The following is a 13,651-nucleotide window of genomic DNA, read 5'->3' as shown; positions in this document are numbered from 1 at the left end:
ATTTTGTGTGTTCATAGTGTTTTAGTACTAAATGTTGAATTTGAGGTCATTTGGAGATGGTTTTGTCAAATTTGGACTTATTCTGATGTAGTTTGCGTGAGGTTTTCATTCTAGTTTCAATTCTTCCGCAGAAACACTACTATTAGTGCGAAACATTAGCAAACCAGCTTCGAATCAATTGAAACTTAACATTCTGTGTATTGCGGATGGGATCGCGCCGTAAGTTAAATTTGGGCTTGTTTTGATTTCGGCTTAGGGACGAATTGTTTGGTGGTTCATTTCGGCCGCAGAGGGTTTTGGGTACCAAGACATAAGAGAACGATCTATAAATTGACATTTTGTGTGTTCATAGTGTTGTAATATTAATTGTTGAATTTGAGGTCATTTGGAGATGTATTGGTCAAATTTGGACTTATTCTGATGTTTTTTTACTGTGGTTTTCAATCTAGTTTCAATTTTGCAGCAGAAACACTACTATTATTGCGAAACATAAGGAAACCAGCTTCGAATCAATTGAAACTACATATTCTGTGTATTGCGGATGGGATCGCGCCCTAAGTTAAATTTGGGCTTTTTTTGATTTCGGCTTAGGGACGAATTGTTTGGTGGTTCATTTCAGTCGCAGAGGGTTTTGGGTACCAAGACATAAGAGAACGATCTATAAATTGACATTTTGTGTGTTCATAGTGTTGTAGTACTAAATGTTGAATTTGAGGTCATTTGGAGATGGTTTGGTCAAATTTGGACTTATTCTGTTGTAGTTTGCGTGAGGTTTTCATTCTAGTTTCAATTCTAACGCAGAAACATTACTATTAGTGCGAAACATTAGCAAACCAGCTTCGAATCAATTGAAACCTCACATTCTGTGTATTGCGGATGGGATCGCGCCGTAAGTTAAATTTGGGCTTGTTTTGATTTCGGCTTAGGGACGAATTGATTGGTGGTTCAATTCGGCTGCAGAGGGTTTGGGTACTTAGACATAAGAGAACGATCTATAAATTGACATTTTGTGTGTTCATAGTGTTTTAGTACTAAATGTTGAATTTGAGGTCATTTGGAGATGGTTTGATCAAATTTGGACTTATTCTGATGTAGTTTGCGTGAGGTTTTCATTCTATTTGCAATTCTTCCGCAGAAACACTACTATTATTGCGAAACATAAGCAAACCAGCTTCGAATCAATTGAAACTTAACATTCTGTGTATTGCGGATGGGATCGCGCCGTAAGTTAAATTTGGGCTTGTTTTGATTTCGGCTTAGGGACGAATTGTTTGGTGGTTCATTTCGGCCGCAGAGGGTTTTGGGTACCAAGACATAAGAGAACGATCTATAAATTGACATTTTGTGTGTTCATAGTGTTGTAATATTAATTGTTGAATTTGAGGTCATTTGGAGATGGTTTGGTCAAATTTGGATTTATTCTAATGTTTTTTGCGTGAGGTTTTCATTCTAGTTTCAGTTCTGTCACAGAAACACTACTATTAGTGCGAAACATAAGCAAACCAGCTTCGAATCAATTGAAACTTCACATTCTGTGTATTGCGGATGGGATCGCCCTGTAAGTTAAATTTGGGCTTATTTTGATTTCAACTTCGGGACGAATTGATTGGTGGTTCATTTCGGCCGCAGAGGGTTTGGGTACCTAGACATAAGAGAACGATTTATAAATTGACATTTTGTGTGTTCATAGTGTTGTAATCCTAAATTTTGAATTTGAGGTCATTTGGAGATGGTTTGGTCAAATTTGGACTTATTCTGATGTAGTTTGCGTGAGGTTTTCATTCTAGTTTCAATTCTTCCGCAGAAACACAACTATTAGGGCGAAACAATAGCAAACCAGCTTCGAATCAATTGAAACTTCACATTCTGTGTATTGGGGACGGGATCGCGCCGTAAGTTAAATTTGGGCTTGTTTTGATTTCGGCTTAGGGACGAATTGATTGGAGGTTCATTTCGGCTGCAGAGGGTTTGGGTACTTAGACATAAGAGAACGATCTATAAATTGACATTTTGTGTGTTCATAGTGTTGTAATATTAATTGTTGAATTTGAGGTCATTTGGAGATGGTTTGGTCAAATTTGGACTTATTCTGATGTAGTTTGCGTGAGGTTTTCATTCTAGTTTCAATTCTTCCGCAGAAACACTACTATTAGTGCGAAACATAAGCAAACCAGCTTCGAATCAATTGAAACTTCACATTCTGTGTATTGCGGATGGGATCGCGCCGTAAGTTAAATTTGGGCTTGTTTTGATTTCGGCTTAGGGACGAATTGATTGGTGGTTCAATTCGGCTGCAGAGGGTTCGGGTACTTAGACATAAGAGAACGATCTATAAATTGACATTTTGTGTGTTCATAGTGTTGTAATATTAATTGTTGAATTTGAGGTCATTTGGAGATGGTTTGGTCAAATTTGGACTTATTCTGATGTTTTTTGCCTGTGGTTTTCATTCTAGTTTCAATTTTGCAGCAGAAACACTACTATTAATGCGAAACATAAGGAAACCAGCTTCGAATCAATTGAAACTTCACATTCTGTGTATTGCGGATGGGATCGCGCCGTAAGTTAAATTTGGGCTTGTTTTCATTTCGGCTTAGGGACGAATTGATTGGTGGTTCATTTCGGCTGCAGAGGGTTTGGGTACTTAGACCTAAGAAAACGATCTATAAATTGAAATTTTGTGTGTTCATAGTGTTGTAATATTAATTGTTGAATTTGAGGTCATTTGGAGATGGTTTGGTCAAATTTGGACTTATTCTGATGTTTTTTGCCTGTGGTTTTCCTTCTAGTTTCAATTTTGCAGCAGAAACACTACTATTAATGCGAAACATAAGGAAACCAGCTTCGAATCAATTGAAACTTCACATTCTGTGTATTGCGGATGGGATCGCGCCAGAAGTTAAATTTGGGCTTGTTTTGATTTCGGCTTAGAGACGAATTGTTTGGTGGTTCATTTCGGCCGCAGAGGGTTTTGGGTACCAAGACATAAGAGAACGATCTATAAATTGACATTTTGTGTGTTCATAGTGTTGTAATACTAAATGTTGAATTTGAGGTCATTTGTAGATCGTTTGGTCAAATTTGGACTTATTCTGATGTAGTTTGCGTGAGGTTTTCATTCTAGTTTCAATTGTTCCGCAGAAACACTACTATTAGTGCGAAACATAAGCAAACCAGCTTCGAATCAATTGAAACTTCACATTCTGTGTATTGCGGATGGGATCGCGCCGTAAGTTAAATTTGGGCTTGTTTTGATTTCGGCTTAGGGACGAATTTTTTGGTGGTTCATTTCGGCCGCAGAGGGTTTTTGGGTACCAAGACATTAGAGAACGATCTATAAATTGACATTTTGTGTGTTCATAGTGTTGTAGTACTAAATGTTGAATTTGAGGTCATTTGGAGATGGTTTGGTCAAATTTGGACTTATTCTGATGTAGTTTGCGTGAGGTTTTCATTCTAGTTTCAATTCTAACGCAGAAACACTACTATTAGTGCGAAACATTAGCAAACCAGCTTCGAATCAATTGAAACCTCACATTCTGTGTATTGCGGATGGGATCGCGCCGTAAGTTAAATTTGGGCTTGTTTTGATTTCGGCTTAGGGACGAATTGATTGGTGGTTCAATTCGGCTGCAGAGGGTTTGGGTACTTAGACATAAGAGAACGATCTATAAATTGACATTTTGTGTGTTCATAGTGTTTTAGTACTAAATGTTGAATTTGAGGTCATTTGGAGATGGTTTTGTCAAATTTGGACTTATTCTGATGTAGTTTGCGTGAGGTTTTCATTCTAGTTTCAAATTCTTCCGCAGAAACACTACTATTAGTGCGAAACATTAGCAAACCAGCTTCGAATCAATTGAAACTTAACATTCTGTGTATTGCGGATGGGATCGCGCCGTAAGTTAAATTTGGGCTTGTTTTGATTTCGGCTTAGGGACGAATTGTTTGGTGGTTCATTTCGGCCGCAGAGGGTTTTGGGTACCAAGACATAAGAGAACGATCTATAAATTGACATTTTGTGTGTTCATAGTGTTGTAATATTAATTGTTGAATTTGAGGTCATTTGGAGATGTATTGGTCAAATTTGGACTTATTCTGATGTTTTTTTACTGTGGTTTTCAATCTAGTTTCAATTTTGCAGCAGAAACACTACTATTATTGCGAAACATAAGGAAACCAGCTTCGAATCAATTGAAACTTCATATTCTGTGTATTGCGGATGGGATCGCGCCCTAAGTTAAATTTGGGCTTTTTTTGATTTCGGCTTAGGGACGAATTGTTTGGTGGTTCATTTCAGTCGCAGAGGGTTTTGGGTACCAAGACATAAGAGAACGATCTATAAATTGACATTTTGTGTGTTCATAGTGTTGTAGTACTAAATGTTGAATTTGAGGTCATTTGGAGATGGTTTGGTCAAATTTGGACTTATTCTGATGTAGTTTGCGTGAGGTTTTCATTCTAGTTTCAATTCTTCCGCAGAAACACTACTATTAGTGCGAAACATTAGCAAACCAGCTTCGAATCAATTGAAACTTCACATTCTGTGTATTGCGGATGGGATCGCGCCGTAAGTTAAATTTGGGCTTGTTTTGATTTCGGCTTAGGGACGAATTGATTGGTGGTTCAATTCGGCTGCAGAGGGTTTGGGTACTTAGACATAAGAGAACGATCTATAAATTGACATTTTGTGTGTTCATAGTGTTTTAGTACTAAATGTTGAATTTGAGGTCATTTGGAGATGGTTTGGTCAAATTTGACTTATTCTGATGTAGTTTGCGTGAGGTTTTCATTCTAGTTTCAATTCTTCCGCAGAAACACTACTATTAGGGCGAAACATTAGCAAACTAGCTTCGAATCAATTGAAACTTCACATTCTGTGTATTGGGGATGGGATCGCGCCGTAAGTTAAATTTGGGCTTGTTTTGATTTCGGCTTAGGGACGAATTGTTTGGTGGTTCATTTCGGCCGCAGAGGGTTTTGGGTACCAAGACATAAGAGAACGATCTATAAATTGGCATTTTGTGTGTTCATAGTGTTGTAATATTAATTGTTGAATTTGAGGTCATTTGGAGATCGTTTGGTCAAATTTCGACTTATTCTGATGTTTTTTGACTGTGGTTTTCATTCTAGTTTCAATTTTGCAGCAGAAACACTACTATTATTGCGAAACATAAGGAAACCAGCTTCGAATCAATTGAAACTTCACATTCTATGTATTGCGGATGGGATCGCGCCGTAAGTTAAATTTGGGCTTGTTTTGATTTCGGCTTAGGGACGAATTGTTTGGTGGTTCCTTTCGGCCGCAGAGGGTTTTGGGTACCAAGACATAAGAGAACGATCTATAAATTGACATTTTGTGTGTTCATAGTGTTGTACTATTAATTGTTGAATGTGAGGTCATTTGGAGATGGTTTGGTCAAATTTGGACTTATTCTGATGTAGTTTGCGTGAGGTTTTCATTCTAGTTTCAATTCTTCCGCAGAAACACTACTATTAGGGCGAAACATTAGCAAACCAGCTTCGAATCAATTGAAACTTCACATTCTGTGTATTGGGGATGGGATCGCGCCGTAAGTTAAATTTTGGCTTGTTTTGATTTCGGCTTAGGGACGAATTGTTTGGTGGTTCATTTCGGCCGCAGAGGGTTTTGGGTACCAAGACATAAGAGAACGATCTATAAATTGGCATTTTGTGTGTTCATAGTGTTGTAGTACTAAATGTTGAATTTGAGGTCATTTGGAGATCGTTTGGTCAAATTTGGACTTATTCTGATGTTTTTTTACTGTGGTTTTCATTCTAGTTTCAATTTTGCAGCAGAAACACTACTATTATTGCGAAACATAAGGAAACCAGCTTCGAATCAATTGAAACTTCGTATTCTGTGTATTGCGGATGGGATCGCGCCCTAAGTTAAATATGGGCTTGTTTTGATTTCGGCTTAGGGACGAATTGTTTGGTGGTTCATTTCGGCCGCAGAGGGTTTTGGGTACCAAGACATAAGAGAACGATCTATAAATTGACATTTTGTGTGTTCATAGTGTTGTAATATTAATTGTTGAATTTGAGGTCATTTGGAGATCGTTTGGTCAAATTTGGACTTATTCTGATGTTTTTTGCGTGAGGTTTTCATTCTAGTTGCAATTCTTCCGCAGAAACACTACTATTAGTGCGAAACATTAGCAAACCAGCTTCGAATCAATTGAAACTTCACATTCTGTGTATTGGGGATGGGATCGCGCCGTAAGTTAAATTTGGGCTTGTTTTGATTTCGGCTTAGGGACGAATTGATTGGTGGTTCATTTCAGCTGCAGAGGGTTTGGGTACGTAGACATAAGAGAACGATATAAAGTGATATTTTGTGTGTTCATAGTGTTGTAATATTAATTGTTGAATTTGAGGTCATTTGGAGATGGTTTGGTCAAATTTGGACTTATTCTGATGTTTTTTGCCTGTGGTTTTCATTCTAGTTTCAATTTTGCAGCAGAAACACTACTATTATTGCGAAACATAAGGAAACCAGCTTCGAATCAATTGAAACTTCACATTCTGTGTATTGCGGATGGGATCACGCCAGAAGTTAAATTTGGGCTAGTTTTGATTTCGGCTTAGGGACGAATTGTTTGGTGGTTCATTTCGGCCGCAGAGGGTTTTGGGTACCAAGACATAAGAGAACGATCTATAAATTGACATTTTGTGTGTTCATAGTGTTGTAACTCTAAATGTTGAATTTGAGGTCATTTGGAGATGGTTTTGTCAAATGTGGACTTATTCTGATGTAGTTTGCGTGAGGTTTTCATTCTATTTGCAATTCTTCCGCAGAAACACTACTATTATTGCGAAACATAAGCAAACCAGCTTCGAATCAATTGAAACTTCACATTCTGTGTATTGCAGATGGGATCGCGCCTTAAGTTAAATTTGGGCTAGTTTTGATTTCGGCTTAGGGACGAATTGTTTGGTGGTTCATTTCGGCCGCAGAGGGTTTTGGGTACCAAGACATAAGAGAACGATTTATAAATTGACATTTTGTGTGTTCATAGTGTTGTAGTTCTAAATGTTGAATTTGAGGTCATTTGGAGATGGTTTGATCAAATTTGGACTTATTCTGATGTAGTTTGCGTGAGGTTTTCATTCTATTTGCAATTCTTCCGCAGAAACACTACTATTATTGCGAAACATAAGCAAACCAGCTTCGAATCAATTGAAACTTCACATTCTGTGTATTGCAGATGGGATCGCGCCTTAAGTTAAATTTGGGCTAGTTTTGATTTCGGCTTAGGGACGAATTGTTTGGTGGTTCCTTTCGGCCGCAGAGGGTTTTGGGTACCAAGACATAAGAGAACGATCTATAAATTGACATTTTTGGTGTTCATAGTGTTGTACCACTAAATGTTGAATTTGAGGTCATTTGGAGATCGTTTGGTCAAATTTGGACTTATTCTGATGTTGTTTGCGTGAGGTTTTCATTCTAGTTTCAATTCTTCCGCAGAAACACTACTATTAGTGCGAAACCTTAGCAAACCAGCTTCGAATCAATTGAAACTTCACATTCTGTGTATTGCGGATGGGATCGCGCCCTAAGTTAAATTTGGGCTTGTTTTGATTTCGGTTTAGGGACAAATTGTTTGGTGGTTCATTTCGGCCGCAGAGGGTTTTGGGTACCAAGACATAAGAGAACGATCTATAAATTGACATATTGTGTGTTCATAGTGTTGTAGTACTAAATGTTGAATTTGAGGTCATTTGGAGATGGTTTGGTCAAATTTGGACTTATTCTGATGTAGTTTGCGTGAGGTTTTCATTCTAGTTTCAATTCTTCCGCAGAAACACTACTATTAGTGCGAAACATTAGCAAACCAGCTTCGAATCAATTGAAACTTCACATTCTGTGTATTGGGGATGGGATCGCGCCGTAAGTTAAATTTGGGCTTGTTTTGATTTCGGCTTAGGGACGAATTGTTTGGTGGTTCATTTCGGCCGCAGAGGGTTTTGGGTACCAAGACATAAGAGAACGATATATAAATTGACATTTTGTGTGTTCATAGTGTTGTAATAGTAATTGTTGAATTTGAGGTCATTTGGAGATCGTTTGGTCAAATTTGGACTTTTTCTAATGTAGTTTGCGTGAGGTTTTCATTCTAGTTGCAATTCTTCCGCAGAAACACTACTATTAGTGCGAAACATAAGCAAACCAGCTTCGAATCAATTGAAACTTCACATTCTGTGTATTGGGGATGGGACAGCGCCGTAAGTTAAATTTGGGCTTGTTTTGATTTCGGCTTAGGGACGAATTGATTGGTGGTTCAATTCGGCTCCAGAGGGTTTGGGTACTTAGACAGAAGCGAACGATCTATAAACTGATATTTTGTGTGCTCATTAAATTGTAATACTAAATGTTGAATTTGAGGTCATTTGGAGATGGTTTGGTCAAATTTGGACTTATTCTCATGTTTTTTGCGTGAGGTTTTCGTTGTAGTTTCAGTTCTGTCACAGAAACACTACTATTAGTGCGAAACATAAGCAAACCAGCTTCGAATCAATTGAAACTTCACATTCTGTGTATTGGGGATGGGATCGCGCCGTAAGTTAAATTTGGGCTTGTTTTGATTTCGGCTTAGGGACGAATTGATTGGTGGTTCAATTCGGCTCCAGAGGGTTTGGGTACTTAGACAGAAGCGAACGATCTATAAACTGATATTTTGTGTGCTCATTAAATTGTAATACTAAATGTTGAATTTGAGGTCATTTGGAGATGGTTTGGTCAAATTTGGACTTATTCTAATGTTTTTTGCGTGCGGTTTTCATTCTAGTTTAAGTTCTGTCACAGAAACACTACTATTAGTGCGAAACATAAGCAAACCAGCTTCGAAACAATTGAAACTTAACATTCTGTGTATTGCGGATGCGATCGCCCCGTAAGTTAAATTTGGGCTTATTTTGATTTCAACTTCGGGACGAATTGATAAAGAAAGCTTACCAAAAAAAAAAACTTCGGGACGAATTGATTGGTGGTTCAATTCGGCTGCAGAGGGTTTGGGTACCTAGACATAAGAGAACGATTTATAAATTGACATTTTGTGTGTTCATAGTGTTGTAATCCTAAATTTTGAATTTGAGGTCATTTGGAGATGGTTTGGTCAAATTTGGACTTATTCTGATGTAGTTTGCGAGAGGTTTTCATTCTAGTTTGAATTCTTCCGCAGAAACACTACTATTAGTGCGAAACATTAGCAAACCAGCTTCGAATCAATTGAAACTTCACATTCTGTGTATTGGGGATGGGATCGCGCCGTAAGTTAAATTTGGGCTTCTTTTGATTTCGGCTTAGGGACGAATTGATTGGTGGTTCATTTCAGCTGCAGAGGGTTTGGGTACGTAGACATAAGAGAACGATCTATAAAGTGATATTTTGTGTGTTCATAGTGTTGTAATATTAATTGTTGAATTTGAGGTCATTTGGAGATGGTTTGGTCAAATTTGGACTTATTCTGATGTTTTTTGCCTGTGGTTTTCATTCTAGTTTCAATTTTGCAGCAGAAACACTACTATTATTGCGAAACATAAGGAAACCAGCTTCGAATCAATTGAAACTTCACATTCTGTGTATTGCGGATGGGATCGCGCCAGAAGTTAAATTTGGGCTAGTTTTGATTTCGGCTTAGGGACGAATTGTTTGGTGGTTCATTTCGGCCGCAGAGGGTTTTGGGTACCAAGACATAAGAGAACGATCTATTGATGTGCATCATGGGAATTATAATCCATCTCGTAAAGCTGAATCTAATATGCAAGAGGATTCATATGGTCCAATGACAAGAGCGAGAGCGAAACAACTACAACGGGCCTTGACGAATCAAATTGCAATGATTGAAGCTGCGTCGGAGTTAAAAATTAGCAATCAGTTTGAAATTGGTTCAAGGGTGCTTATTTACCTACAATTGGAACTTGGAGATGGGAAAAGCCCTTAATGGTTCTTTTCATGCTGGGCTACTTGTATTTGGATTGATAATGCAAGTGAAGGAATTGATGCTGTTTACGGTCAGAACAGTAGATGGATTTGAACCCGAATTTGAAGTCATCCAATGCATGTGAAAACAAGATTTATGTAGGTAAAATTCAAGTTCAGAACGTGATCTTTCTATATTGTCCAACCATGATAGCATTGGACTTTTGTGTCAAAAGTTATGGCTGTTTTAAATTTAGTCTGCATATGTTTTAGAAATGTCAAAAAAAACGTCTGTTAGTTAAATTTGTCTACTTGCTTTATTAAAAGTCTAGTTTTTAGGCTTGACTTCTGTCATGTTGAATTCACCTAACTTTGGAGGGATGTTCCAAAGATAAATATGTATCAGAATATGAAGAAAACACTTTTGGCCAAGATTTGAAAACTTAATTCAGAGAATTAAGAGTTGTTTCTTCCAAATTCGTTTTGTGAAGAACCCTACCTGACTTATCACTCTTCAATCACAAAGAGTGTGGCGTCGAAATCCTAGATTGATCTTTGTGGCGTCCAGATCGACTTATCAAAGTATCATTCTAGTCTATCTCCATCTTATTTACCTTAAATCACTACAATCCAGCCTAAATACCAAAAGAAAGACAACACAACCAGACCCATCCTTCATCCATTTTCATTATAATCATTGTTGCCGATTTTGAATCATTCACGGCACATCATCTGGTATCAGAGCATCAGTTGCGATCTTAGGCGGGAGCCAAAAAAAAAAAAAAAAAAAAGAAGAAGAAAGGTTTGCTGGAATTGAGGTTGATAAACTTAACTATGGCTGGAGATAAAGAAGATTTGCCAAGAGGGTTAAGTTTGGAACAGGCACAGGTTATGGGCTTACAACGATCTCATGCTGAGATCCGGGATGAGATGACGGGAATTCGTGAACAGTTGAATACCCTTATACAAAGGATGCAAAGAAATAATTTGCAACCCCCAACCGAGGCAAGCACTTAGGGTGCCACGAAATGATATTATAGAAGCTGACGAAGATCCAAATGGGGATGATGAGGCTGATGATAGGGTCAGACCAAGAAGGCAGAATTATAATCCTCCTAATGGTCTCAAACTTAAGATTCCACCGTTTAGAGGAAGTAGTTCACCTGAGGAATACTTGGAGTGGGTTCAGAAGGTTGAAAAGGTGTTTGAATGGTATGATTATTCTGAAGAAAGGAAGTGCAAGGTGGCAGCACTTGAGTTTACAGATTATGCTCTTTTATGGTGGGAAAACTTAAAGATTCAGAGGAGAAGGGATGAAGAGGAGGAGATTGCAACATGGGCAACTATGAAAAGAGTGATGAAGAAGAGATTTGTTCCTGATTACTATAAACAGGAGCTATACATCAGACTTCAAACTTTGCGACAGGGATCTTTGACTGTGGAAGAGTATGTGAAAGAGTTTGAGCTGCTGCTGATTCGATGTGAATTGATGGAACCTCAAGAGCAAACAATAGCTAGATTTCTTGGAGGGTTGAGGAAGGATATAGCTAATGTTGTTGAGTTACAGCCGTACATCTTCCTTGAGGATGTTATAAAGCTTGCAACCCGAGTAGAGAGGCAGCAGAGACGAGGAGGTGTCCGAACTGGTGGAACTACGTCAAGCGCGACAAGGGCTGTTTCTACGCCTACACAAACATGGAACACACCTAAACGAGATGAGAAGGTGGAGTTTAGCAAGGGGAATACCAGTTCTGATTCTTTGAAGGGAAAGGAGAAGGTGACAGAACCTCAACACCCTAGGAGGTCTCGGGACATCAAGTGCTTCAAGTGCTTGGGACATGGGCATATTGCTTCGGAATGTCCAAATAAAAGGGTGATGATTTTGCATGGGGATCATGGAGAGCTGATCAGTGGAGATGAGGTTGAAACTGAAGACGAAGATGAGGTACAAGTGGCTGAACAAGAAGAGGATTTCGAACCAGTGAAGGGAGATTTGTTGGTTGTTCAACGGGTTCTGAATGCACAAATTGACGTTAGTGATGAGCAACGCGAGAACATCTTTCATACTCGATGTCAGATTCGAGATAAGGTGTGCGGGATGATCATTGATAATGGAAGTTGCACTAATGTTGCGTCAACTACCTTGGTGGAGAAATTGGGTTTAAATACCCTTCCACATCCCAGACCCTATAGTTTGCGATGGCTGAATGAGAATGGGGAGATTCGGGTGACAAAGCAAGTTCGTGTACCTTTTTCCATTAAAAACCTATCATGACGAGGTTTTATGTGATGTTGCACCAATGTCAGCTAGCCATTTGTTGCTAGGTCGTCCATGGCAGTTTGATAAGGATGTGACCTACAATGGACGAAAGAACACTTATTCTTTTATGCTGAATGGAAAGAAGGTGAACTTGTTACCACTGAGTTCTCAACAAGTTAGAGAGGATCAGTTACGAAGCCAAACAAAAGGAGGTGACATCACGAAAGGGGCTGTTGTTAGCCAAAAAAGGAGACATCAAACAAGCATTAGCCGCAACAGGGATTGTTTTCATGGTCTGGGCAAAGCAACTACTACAAGTAGAAGGATTGGACTTACCAAGACAGATTAAGGAATTACTTGAAGAATTTAAAGATGTGTTTCCAGATGAATTACCTAAAGGATTACCACCTATTCGTGGTATTGAGCATCAAATTGATTTGGTGCCGGGAGCTTCACTTCCTAATAGACTAGCATACAGATGTAATCCAGAGGAAGCGAAAGAGATTCAAAGGCAGGTCGGTGAGCTCTTAGAGAAGGGCTATGTGCGAGAATCACTTAGTCCATGTTCCGTACCTACTTTGCTTGTTCCGAAGAAAGATGGTACCATGAGGATGTGTATGGACAGCCGTGCTATCAACAAAATAACAGTTAAGTATCGATTTTCTATACCTAGACTTGATGATTTGCTTGATGAGTTGCATGGTGCTGTATTGTTTTCTAAAGTCGATTTTCAAATCGTACTTGGATTACCAAGAACACAACGTGGGAAGGATTTAATAATGGTGGTGGCTGATCGATTCTCCAAAAATTTCCCATTTCATTCCTTGTATGAAAACTGACGATGCAGTACATGTTGCTGATTTGTTCTTTCAAGAGATTGTTCGTTTGCATAGAATTCCTAAAAGCATTGTCTCTGATTGTGATACAAAGTTCTTAAGCCACTTTTGGAAGACTATTTGGAGGAAACTTGGAACAAAGTTACTTTTTCAGTACGGCATGTCATCCACAAACTGATGGACAAACTGAGGTAGTAAACCGAACTTTATCTTCTTTGTTACGAGCTGTTATACATAAGAATTTGAAGAGTTGGGATACTTGTTTGCCGATTGTGGAGTTTGCATATAATCGTAGTGTGCATGGGGCTACAAAATTTTCACCATTTGAGGTTGTCTATGGCTTTAATCCTTGTGTTCCTATTGATCTTGTTCATATTCCAATTGATGAGAGGACATCTATGGATGGAATTAGAAAGGCAGAATTGATGAAGAAACTACATGAGCAGGTTCGACTACATATTGAGGAGAAAACAACAAAGTATGCTAAACAAGCTAACAAGGGGCGAAAGATGGTCAGGTTTGAACCTGGAGATCTTGTTTGGATTCATATTAGCAAGGGCAGATTTCCAAGCAAACGTAAGTCCAAGTTGATGCCAAGAGCTGACGGTC

This window comes from Populus alba, chromosome 14 (genome assembly GCF_005239225.2).
Source record: "Populus alba chromosome 14, ASM523922v2, whole genome shotgun sequence".
NCBI lineage: Eukaryota > Viridiplantae > Streptophyta > Magnoliopsida > Malpighiales > Salicaceae > Populus > Populus alba.
Note: the sequence above shows the minus strand (reverse complement) of the source record.